Source organism: Amblyraja radiata, chromosome 5 (assembly GCF_010909765.2).
Source record: "Amblyraja radiata isolate CabotCenter1 chromosome 5, sAmbRad1.1.pri, whole genome shotgun sequence".
Taxonomy (NCBI): Eukaryota; Metazoa; Chordata; class Chondrichthyes; order Rajiformes; family Rajidae; genus Amblyraja; species Amblyraja radiata.
Genome location: NC_045960.1, coordinates 58,962,526 through 58,975,160, shown reverse-complemented (window position 1 = coordinate 58,975,160; position 12,635 = coordinate 58,962,526).

Genomic DNA, 12,635 nt, shown 5'->3' with positions numbered 1-12,635 from the left:
CAAGAAAGGGGAGGGAGGTGTCAGAGATGGACCTAGTAAATTTGATTGCAGGATGGAAATTGGTGGTGACGTTGATGAAGTCTATGAGTTCTACATGGGTGCAGGAGGTAGCACCCATGCACTCATCAATGTAACGGAGAGAGTTCAGGGATAGGAGAAAAATTGGGCTGCAAGATATTGTATGAAAAAAAAGATTTTGCTTTTTCTTTGCAGAATAACATACTGCCCAATTTTTCTTATTCTTAATTGAACTCATTCCAAAACAGTCACATTCAAATGCTTGAATTCCTTCTTGCACACATCTATACTCTGTACCTAAGCACGTGTCCTTGACCTGAGGGAACATTGCTTGTTTATTTCCAGGTTCTCTGCATTTTTGCAATATATTTGATGATTCTTCAAACTAGTGTATTAGCTCATTTTTACAATAAAAATTAACATGCTGCATATCTCATCCACGTCAAACAAAATGCTAGCAATTCTTGCTTGCATAACTATAATTCTACCAATTGTGGCAATTATTAGTTACATAGCTCTGAAAAATACATTGCTCCATAATATGTAAAGGTTTTGTGGATGTATTAATTTTGTTAATTCAGATATGATGTTGAATATAATTTTTTTTCCTTTCTATCTTTTCTAGAGTCCCCTTCATTTAGTTGGAACCCAGCAGCCACTGGGTCCTTGCAAAGTTGAATATAAATCCCGATGACCACTACTTACTGTAAATGATACGGTCCCAAATAACCTCTACTTGCTGTAAATGTTATTGTTCCAAATAAAGGATTGCAGTCAAAGTAATTTTTATAATGTTTTAAAAGGACACACAAAGTATAATCTAAAAAAATAAATGAGAATGTATCTGATCTAATTTCCAAATGTATACATGTGTTGGACGACATTAAATTATAATGAAGAAAGTCAACCTTGATCAGAAAAACTATCAGTAAAGACTGTAGGACGGAAGCGCAAATGCTGGTTTAAACCGAACATAGTCAGAAAAAGCTGGAGTAACTCAGCAGGTCAGACAGCATCTCTGGAGAAAAGGAATAGGTGACATTTCGCGTCGAGACCCTTCTTCAGTCACCTATTCCTTTTCTGCAGAGATGCTGTCTAACCCGCTGAGTTACTCCAGCTTTTTGTATCAATAAAGACTATTAGGAAACTCGGGAGAAAAGTATCTAGCTGTCAATGTCCTGAGCAGAAGAACTCGTACAATATGTTGGTTGTGAAACTGGGGAAATCAATTAAGCACACCTTACAGCACTAAATTTGTGATATAGTATTACCATCGAGGATGGTCAATATGGGTTATTGCATCCGAATAACACAACTTCAGAGTTCCTACAGAGGAACAATGCTGGGGTCACACATAATTGGAATTCGGTAACATGCAGGCCCAGAAATGCTCTTGCTTTGGACAATATGTTAGGAGCTCTGAGAATATATTTTATCAAAAGCCATTGTGCTAATTTCATTTAGGTACAATGCATACACAGCATGCTTCTGCACATTTGACTTGAATTCTCCATTCATTTATGTCAATAATGCACATTCTGTGAGATTCTACCACATGCAGAGGCTTGAGGCCACTGTTTATCGGCCTCAAACAGATGGAACAGATCCTACTTGGAAGGACAACACTTGCTCCAGCATTATTCAAAGGCCTTTCATATCTGAGTTTCATATCACTGACTATCAAGAGTGTTGATTTTTCTTAAGGCATTTTCTTCTAATGCAAGGTAGACAAAAATGCTGGAGAAACTCAGTGGGTGAGACAGCATCTATGGAGCAAAGGAAATAGGCAATGTTTTGGGTCGAGACCCTTCTTCAGACTGATGTGAGGATGTGGGGGGCACGAAGAAGAAGAAAGGAAGAGGTGGAGACCGTGGGCTGAGGGAGAGCTGAGAAGGGGAGGAGAAAGTAAGGACTACCTGAAATAAGAGAAGTCAATGTTCATACCACTGGGGTGCAAACTGCCCAAACGAAATATGAGGTGCTGCTCCTCCAATTTATGGTGGTCCTCACTCTGGCCATGGAGGAGGCCCAGGACGGAAAGGTCGGATTCGGAATTGGAAGGGGAGTAGAAGTGCTGAGCCACCGGGAGATCAGGTTGGTTAGTGCGAATTGAGCTGAGGTGTTGGGCGAAGCGATCGCCAAGCCTACACTTGGTCTCACCGATGTAGAACAGTTGACATAAAGAGCAGCGGATGCAATAAATGAGGTTGGAGGAGGTGCAGGTGAACCTCTGCTGCACCTGGAACGACTGCTTGGGTCCTTGAATGGAATTAAGGGGGGAGGTAAAGCGACAAGTGTAGCATTTCCTGCAGTTGCAAGGGAAAGTGTGCGGAGAGCGGGGGGGGGGGGGGGGGGGGGGGGGTTCGGGTGGGAAGGGACGAATTGACCAGGGAGTTATGGAGGGAGCGGTCTCTGCGGAAAGCAGACAGGGGAGGAGATGGGAAGATGTGGAAAGTGGTGGGATCCCGTTGGAGGGGGCGAAAATGTCGGAGGATTATTTGTTGTATTTGACAGCTGGTAGGGTGGAAGGTGAGGACAAGGGGGACAATGCCCTTGTTGCGAGTGGGGGGGATGGGGAATGAGAGCAGAGTAACAGGGTATAGAAAAGACCTTGGTGAGAGCCTCATCTATAGTAGAAGAGGGGAACCCCCCGTTCCTTGAAAAATGAGGACATCTCCGATGCCCTGGCGTGGAACACCTCATCCTGGGTGCAGATGCAGTGTAGAGGGAGGAATTGGGAGTTTGGGATGGAGTCCTTACAGGAAGCAGGGTGGGAAGAAGTCTTGATAGCCGTGGGATTCAGTGGGTTTATAGTGGATGTCGGTCAGTGGTCTATCACCTGCGATGGAGATAGTGAGGTCAAGAAATGGTAGGGAAATGTCGGAAATGGTCCAGGTGTATTTGAGTGCCGGATGGAAGTTAGTGCTGAAATGGATGAAGTCAGTGAGTTGTGTGTGGGTGCAGGAGGTAGCACCAATGCAGTCGTACAAATCTAATGCAAAGTGCATTATGATTATCACCCTCACCCCAGTACCCCACATCCGTCTCACATAGATGGCCTCCTGCCATTTCTATAACTCCTGAAATTCTCCTAGGCCCTTGGCATCAGCAAACACCGATTTAATTCACCTGGTTGACCCCTCCTTGGAAATTATTGTCCATCACTCTTTCCTGCTTGTCCCAACATTTGTAATTGTGTGTATTTCTCCAGGGTACTTCTTTCCTTGCTTAAATCTCTCCAAATAGAGTTCTTCCCCTGATATTAGAATGAATCTGCCCTGATCAAAGGTGCATGATATCCCATGCGACTATAACATTGGTAACACTTCTCCCTTTATCTTTCTTAATTATTTTTTGACACCACTGAACTTATCTATAATATATCAACATCTGAAGGGTATCAACCTGAAACATCACCCATTCTTTCTCTCCAGAGATTCTGCCTGAGTTACTCCGGCTTTTTGTGAACATCTTACCACCTTCATCCTGTTGGGTATGCTTGTATTCACTTATTATCAGTCTGCAATATTTATTTTTCTCACCCTAAACCCTCTGGAGACCCCTCAAGGACCTAATCTTGCTTATCTCCCTCTCGGTCATTAAACGCAACTCATCAGCAAATTCATGCAAAGGTTGCTCACCTCCACACCAACACCGCTCCCTGCCCTTTGACCATTGCACTTTGTCTAGTTTGTCACTGTTAATGTACAACATCAACATTGAATGTGCATAGATTTTGACAAAACATTTAATGGGGTGACTAAGATTGTTGAAAAAATTAGTTCCGTGGCCCCCCGATTCCATTCCTCTTCCTGGTAACAGTGCTGACATAACCGCTGCCTCTATTCACCTACTTTGAACCCACCATCTTAACCCTATAGTTGGACAATCCCAATAATTTCCTATTTCCCACCCATGAAGCTGAGTTTGTACAAAAAACCTGTCTTCAAAGCTGCACCACCGAGTCCTGCATATCCCGTTGTTAAATAATCTACTGTCTCCTGGGACAGCAATGTTTCTTTTTTTTTTAATACCCATTGCTAACTTCAAACCCCTCCATTGTTTCATATAATCATAGAAATCAGTAAGTTATCTTCATGACTTAAATTCAGAATTATCATCAAATATATGTTTTCTGATTTTTCTGGGAGAGGCAGTTATGAAGCAAGAGAACAGGCACATTCCGACCAAGATGCCCCAATTACACGTCCCACCTGCTCTCGTTTGGTCCATATCTCTTTAAACTTTTCCAATCATGTCCTTTAAATGCTGTTTTACTTCGGAGTCACGTGAGTGACTACGTGAAGAACCCGTCCAGCACGCATGCGCAACATTGCGTTCACGCAGTGCAACAGCGACGAACGGGAGTACAGGCGCTCCCGTTACAAGCCTGAAGGAACGGACCGTTAGGTAAGTACTTACCTACAGGTTAAACTCGCGACTTTGCCTCTCTTTGTTGCTCCAGGGGAACTGGAGACAGCAAAGCAGCACAGAGGGAAGCGGCCCCCGTTCGACTCCAGGGAAGGAACGTCCCGTCAGTGGAGGGGGGAGAGGCGGCAACGGGATCGCACACGCTGCGATCCACAGTCAGGGTGCTGCGCCGATGCCCAGTCCGCTAAACAGCTGTCTGACCAACAGCAGCGGACTGGAGGGAAATTCAAAACCGGCCAGTAACCCCTGCATCTCCCGACAAGGAGACTCGCCGCCCGAGAACCGCAGATGCCGCCCGAAAACGGCAGGCAGCCTCTAGCAGCAAAGCCAGCAACCAAACCTCGGGCTGGAGACAGACACAGAACACAATCGGCACTTCAAACGAGAACAAGTAAGTGTCTGTTATCCAAACCAGAGTAAGGTCATGGAGCCAAAAACTCCAGCAAGACTTGCCTCAGGAGCAGGGGCAAGTCTGCCAAGGGAGCATAACACTCCCACTCCAGTGCCTACAGCACTGGCCATCTCCCTTGTCGAGGGATCAATGGCGACCAGGGCTGGGCTGGTCAAGAAGAGGTGTCACTGGCTGAAGAATATCGGGAGTATGCTTGAGGTACAGGATCAGGAAGAGCTGCTGGGTGTGGCCGCTATGTGGCTCCACCACTAGTGAGATGGCCTTTTCAGTCTCAACTGACGGCCAGTTTACTACCTGTTCTTTTCAAAACCTCTCCAAGACAGGTAGTCATGAGGCGCTGGTTTCATCACGCCTCCCCTAAATTGCATTTACTCAAAGTGCCCACCGTTATCGGGGGGTACATTGAGCATAGCTTTTTAAAAAACCCAAATATCTTAAATTGCATTTGATATCCCTGACGTCGGCTATCATTTTCGCATGCTCATTCCAGAGGGGCAGGGTAGTATGGCAAAACACCTGACCCTACTGTTCACAGTATGTTCCGCAACATCTCAGGAAGTTATAAAACCTGCCCTCAACTTAAAAAAATTTACAGGACTGTGAGAACGCCGACCTCACAACCACAGATCCTGCTATCTGGCTAAGTTATCAAACCAAGCCTAAGAAACTGGATGAAGTATCCAAAAATTCGGCATCAAGAGGGCAGGGCCTGGAATGAGCACCACACAAAACCAGACAGCAGTGCCTCTACGCGTCCACCAGTAGGCGTCTACTTAAGAGTACTGGTGAAAGCTCGGGGCCCGCATGCCAACCCCCAGTAAGCCCTTTCAGGCCAGGGTCCAGAGCGGGCCCCATGGAAAATGCGCCACCCCCAACAACACCATCTCTACAAACAAGGAACCAGAAACCGAAGAAATGAACACACCACCAAACAACAGTGAAGACAGATAAGTATGGTTCCTACCATCACATAAAGGTGAAGGGTTTGTACTAACAGAGGGGGGGGGGCATCACGCCTGGTTGGGAAGCTATCACTCTTGGTAGTTATATACCAAAAAATATTCAAGGGGAATAGAATTAATATCTTTCCACCAGTTCAGCTTGCACCCCAAAGGGTCTACCCTCCCACTAAGAAACATGAGGGTCTATCTACTGGGAAAGATATACCAGGGGTCATAAGAAATCTCATATGAGCCTTTGGTACCAAAAAACCCCAAGATGGTGAATGTCGCACCATCATTGATTAACCACTTGAATATTTCACCAGGTATACCCACTTATGGAATTTGTAACTACTACAGGTACCAAGGATACTTTATGGTAGACATCGACTTAAAGATGCATACTATTCAGTACCCTTTTATATAAGATTTCGGATATACCACAATTTACCTGGATGGGGCAACCATTGCCACTTTTCATTCACTGCACATCTCGCATGTGTATGTGACAAATAAACTTGACTTGACTTGATTTGAGTTGACTTATTATTGAATTGGCTTATATGAGCCGAAACTATTCCAGAATTTCAAACCAGCCCTGACACTTAAGGAACATTTCGTCATGGCATGTCTATATATTAACGACAGACTATCCTTGGATATAGCTATATCGGCTGCATTAGCTACTAACTTATTTTAGCCTGGGCTCTGTCATATTATCCAGATATCTACGTTGACCCCATCCACAACATTGTCTATCTGGTATTCATTAATGCTATCAGTTATGATAACATTTAACCACCTATCAACTACGTGGCAAAAGTAATTGGGATAGTAGCAGCATTACCAGCTACTGAACATTGTACCTTTCCAATGAGCTGAGATATTAGTGTTCAAACTATATCCCATACCTAGAATATGGTGGCAAATGGACTAATCTGGAGTTGTCATCACTATAGACACTGGGCATTAAACCTAGTTAGAAATATTGAGTATGTTCTATTGAGTATATTCATCGTACTGGCTGAAAGGCCTCAAATTGGCCGACCTCGGGGGTTTTCAGAGGAAGAGGACTTAACATTCTGGTGCCTTTCCCCACAGTGGAAATTTGATTCTGCTGTGGGGGGGGGGGGGGGGGGGGGGGACGTTTGTGTAGAACTCTATATGTGTTGAGTCAATTTTCTTTATTTGTTAACCTTTTTCTATGGTATGCAAACATATTATCTATTTTTTTAAAGCACTTTGGTGTCAATGCGAGTTGACTTAAAACGTGCTATATAAATAAAACTTACTTACTATTGGGCAAGCATATTGCTCAGTAGTGCACCATTTTGCATGTTCGTTTATAAATTAACAACATCACAGTGGTGGCATATACCAAACCACTTGGGCGGAATAAAATAGATATTATGTGACAATTTATTTAACAATTGGTAACCGTATGTCGTCAAACATGTTTGACCATCAGTAACTATCAGGTGAGCTAAATACTGTAAACGAATATTTAAACCAAAAGTATTTGCTGAGATTACACAGCAATATGGACACCAGATATCGATTACCTTATATTCCAATTGAATCGCCACGTACCAATGTATGTCGCATGAAACCAACTCAAGGCAGCGGCATGGATACATTTCCGCGTATTGAGGTGGGGGGGGGGGGGGAAACTAATCTCTATGTTCTCCCCTTCTTTCTACGCATATCCACTAGGGAACATACCTGGGAAGAAACTGCTCAAACTCAGGAACTACACATTCAACTACAACAAAACCTGTACTGGAGTTCCTGGCAGGCCTTCACCACAATGAAGGACTCAGCTACTGCGCCATCAATATAGCCAGAAGTACTCTGTCAGCTTACTCAACTCAGGCAACACGACAACATTTCAAGGGTACCACCCACTGGTGATCAAATTCAGGAGAGGTATATTCAATTCCCATTCCCCAGAACTAGGTACACCCAAATTGGGAAGTCAGTGAGATCCTGACGTACCTTACGGGATGATCACCAGCCAGGTCCCTCATCCTGGAACAGCCTACCCTGAAGATGGATATGCTGACGGCCTTACCTCAGCACAAAGACCCAGTTCTTCCATCTACTGCGATTGGACAACATGGTGATAACACCAGATAGTGTCACATTTTCCATTGAGAGGCCGGCCAAACAGAGCAGACCAGGAACATCAGGTCCAGTCATGGAATTCCGGGCATACCCACCTGAACCACGGTTATGTGTCATGACCCACTTAATGAGCTACATTGACACAATAAGAAATACCCGAGGGAGAGGAAAAAGCCTTGTGGGTCAGTCACAAGAAACCTCATGGTCGGGTGACGAGCTAAACTACCTCTAGTGGCTCAAGCAGGTACTGGGAGTTGCTGGAGTAAATACTAACGTGTATAAATCTTATTCCACCATGGCAGCTTCCACGTCAGTGACTAAGAGGATGGACGTGCCTATGGACCGCATCCTGGCTACAGCGGGGTGGTCTAGGGAGTATACGTTCCAAACTTTGTAACACGCCGCTGGCAGAACCTGTAACGGTTGCAGAAATAACATTAGAATCTGCAAATATATAATTTAAGCCCGGGGGAGCATTTGTCTTGTTATTGTTGATAACACCATTTTTGTTTTACAAACAGATTCATGGTTGATTACGATAACATACTTCCTCCCTCGAATGACTTCGGCAGCGAGTGAAGTATTAACTGTTACACGGTTTGAAATCACAGAGCTTTAAAATCTTCACGTAGTCACTCACATGACTCCGAAGTAAAATAGTAAGATTAAACGAGAACTTACCAGTTTGAAGTTTGATCTGTATTTTATGAGGAGTTACGATGAGGGATTACGTGCCCTCCGCTCCCACCCTAAATAATAGAGATCAAACTGGTAACTAAGCTCTCCTTTTCTTTACTATGTTTATTTCAATTACTGTGTCTGTCTGTGATTCCACACCGCTGCTTTGAAGTATGTCGCGCATGCGTGCTGGACGGGTTCTTCACGTAATCCCTCATCGTAACTCCTCATAAAATACAGATCAAACTTCAAACTGGTAAGTTCTCGTTTAATCTTACTATTATAGTACCTGCCTAAACTACCTTCTCTTGCAGATTATTCCATATACCCAACACCTTAAATTATATTACTTACAGTTGAAATTTAAGATAAGCACATACCAGTAGTTATGGCGGAACAGACTGTGGTTGATTTCAGAGCACAGATTTTAACAGGTTCATCTGATTATGGTCAATCGATGACTTTTGCAATCTGCAAAATGCAAATAGTGTTTCCTAATCCATCAATCATGTAATAACCAATTTGCATTATGGAAACATGCCTTATAATTGAAACACCTGTATAAAGTCCTATAAACTGAGTTGTGTTCAAATCATTTGGACAATTTCCTATGGCCATGATACTCTTCCTCAAAATAAGGTAGGGAAAAAAGCAAAAAAAGACTAATTTTACAATCTGAAAAAGAGGCCATTGAGAGGCAATCTTTAAATGTAGTAAAGTGAAAACTCAACAAGTGGTGATAGATAGTATTTATTTTTGCATCCCAATTCATTGAATACTCTTTTGGTCTAATGTCAGAAACATTAATAAAGTTTAAAATAAATAAGTTAGAGAAATTGTGAAACTATTCTGCAGAAAAATAACCATGTTACATATTAATTAATTTCACAAAATGTGATGTTGCTGCATGTAGGCCCTGTATTTATTGTCCCTCCTTAATCACCCAGTCGTAATTGTCCTTCATGGGGAGGTGTTGTCTTGGTACTGCTTCTGTTGAAAGGTTGATAACGTAGGGATATATGTTTGTGAACAGTGGAACCAGCTGGACGACTAGGTTTGTGGGAAAGCAGAGGGAGGAGGAATGTAGGGGCGACCTGAAATTAGAGAAATTAATATTCATACCTCTGGGTTGTAAGCTGCCCAAGCAAAATATGATGTGCTGTTCCATACTGACCTCTGTCCTGGGTCTCCTTCAATGTCAGAGTGAGGTCACACGCAAATTGGAGGAACAGCACCTCATATTTTGCTTGGGCAGCTTACAACTCAGTGGTATGAATTTGATTTCTCTAATTTCACGTAGCCTCTGCAATCCCTCTCAGTCTCTCCCCCGCCCTAACCATCCTGCTGGTTCCACTATTCGAATCCATATATCCCTTCGTCATCACCTCTTCCACAGCCAACAATGGACAATTGTGGGCTCCATCGAAGGTAGACACAAAAAGCTGGAGTAACTCAGCTGGTCAGACAGCATCTCTGGAGAAAAGGAACAGGTGATGTCTCAGTCCGAAGAAGGGTCTCGTCCCAAAACGCCACCTATTCCTTTTCTCCAGAGATGCTGTCGGACCTGCTGAGTTACTCCAGCATTTCGTGTCTATTTTCGGTTTAAACCAGCATCTACATTTTCTTCCTGCACATTGTGGGCTCTACCTTTCCTTGGTCATCGATGCTGACTCTGGTTTGTTCTGAACCTTTTCACACCTCTAGTTGCCCTCCCCCTGACTCTCAGTCTGAAGAAGGGTCTCGACCCGAGACGTCACCTATTCCTTTTCTTCAGAGATGCTGTCTGACTCTCTGAATTATTACAGCATTTTGTGTCTGTATAATGTGCAAGACTCTGTGCCTTAACCCTATCAATTTGTCTCAGGCTTTTATACACGACCACAAGATCACCCTTTAGCCTCCGGCACTCCAAGGAATAAAGTCCTAGCCTGTCCAAGCTCTCCCTACAGCTGAAACATGAGTGTCCTGACAAAATTATCTCTTAAAAAATACTGTAAAAACTGAAAATGAACGTTTGCCTTTTAGAAACATGAAAAAATAGGTGGAGTAGGCCATTCGGCCCTTCGAGCCAGCACCACCATTCAATATGATCATGGCTGATCATCTAAAATCAGTACCCCGTTCCTGCTTTATCCCCATATCCCTTGATTCCTTTAGCCCTAGGAGCTAAATCGAATTCTCTCTTAAAAATATCCAGTGAATTGGCCTCCACTGCCTTCTGTGGCAGAGAATTCCATAGATTCACAACTCTCCAGATGAAAAAGTTTTTCCTCATCTCAGTCCTAAATGGTCCATCCCTTATTCTTAAACTTTGACCCCCTGGTTCTAGACTCCCCCAACATTGGGAACATTTTTCCTTTATCTAGCCTGTCCAATCCTTTAAGAATTTTATGTTTCTACAAGTTACCTTCTCATCCTTCTAAATTCCAGTGAATACAAGCCCAGTCGACCCATTCTTTCATTATATGTCAGTCCCACCATCCCGGGAATTAACCTGGTGAACTAACGCTGCACTCCCTCAATAGCAACAATGTCTTTCCTCAAATTAGGAGACCAAAATTGCACACTATACTCCAGGTGCACTCGAGTGTCTCATCCCCGCCCAGGGTGTGGCCAGAGACGTCCGGACCGACGGGACACCGGCCCCCAGCCAGCGCAGAGAAATGTCAACCGCAGCTTACCTCCATCTTTCCCGCCGGGACAACCGACAGCCCCATCCGACGACACCAGCGGCCCCAAGCCCACAGCCAACTCCAGCCCAACCCCGCTCCAACTCCAGAGGAACCACTCCGCGATGGGCCACTACAGGGACACGTGCCAGTTCGCCCACGGTCTGGCCGAGCTGCGCTCCCTCAGCCGCCACCCCAAGTACAAGCTGTACCTTGCACTCCACCGGCTTCTGCCCCTACAGTACCCGGTCACTTCATCCACAACCCCGAGGAGGAGCGAGGGCCCTGGCCACGCCTGAGCCAGCCTGGACTCAGCCTCCTCCGGCCCAGCGCTCGACTGGGTCATGCTGTGGGCTGCCTTCAGCCCCGACCTGGAGTTGGAGCTGGCCTGGACTCTGGGCTTGGGGCTGGGCAAGGGATGGGGAGGAGGTTGCTGCTGCCGCCAGGTCCATCACCAACAGCACCAGCAGCTCCAGCGGGCGCCCTGCCCATGGCCGGCAGGAGCAGGTCCGCAGACTCTCTCCGACCAGGACGACTCCAGCAGCAGCGGCTCCGAGTCACCCGTCTTCGAGCAGGGCCAGCGGCTGCCCATCTTCAGCCGGATCTTGGTGTCGGACTGAGGGGAGGGGGGTGGAGGTGGAGGGCTGCCGGCCAACCCGGCAGGACAGGCAAAGCCGAGCTGGAGCCATTGGCTGCAGCGCCGGCTGCAAGTCCGGGGCCGGCCCGGACACCTCCGGACAGGGACAGGGATGAGACACCGGGGAGGGGACGGGGACGGCCCAGCAGCAACTCAAGAGCACTCGCAGCGACGGAGAGCCGGGCCCGAACCCGACCCTGAACGAAACGCAAGCCTCCACACAATGCAGCACCACCGTTGCCGAGACTATTTACAGCTAGTGACCTATGACCTTGGCATGCAGAGTCGGAATACCAAACTTGCTTATGAAGGGCAACATGCCATTAGCTTTCTTCACTGCCTGCTGTATCTGCATGCTTACTTTCAGTGACTGATACAAGCAAACCCAGGCCTCGGTGCGCCTTCCCTTTTTCTAATCGGACCATTCAGATAATAATCTGCCTTCCTGTTCTTGCCACCAAAGTAGATAACACCACATTTATCCATGTTTTAAATATATTTCAAAATATTAAAGCTATCAAAAATAACTTTTTAAAGCCCATGTTGAAACATGCCTTTGATGCTTTCAATTTTGCAGCCACCTGAATTTTGTTATCTGAATATTTTTAACCCAATGAGTTGCCTCTCGTTTGAACTGGACAAAATTAGCAGGCGACTGGGTGCAAGATGACCAGCCTTCTCTGGACCGAACGAGTTGAACCGAAAACCAAGCTGTTTGCGTGCAA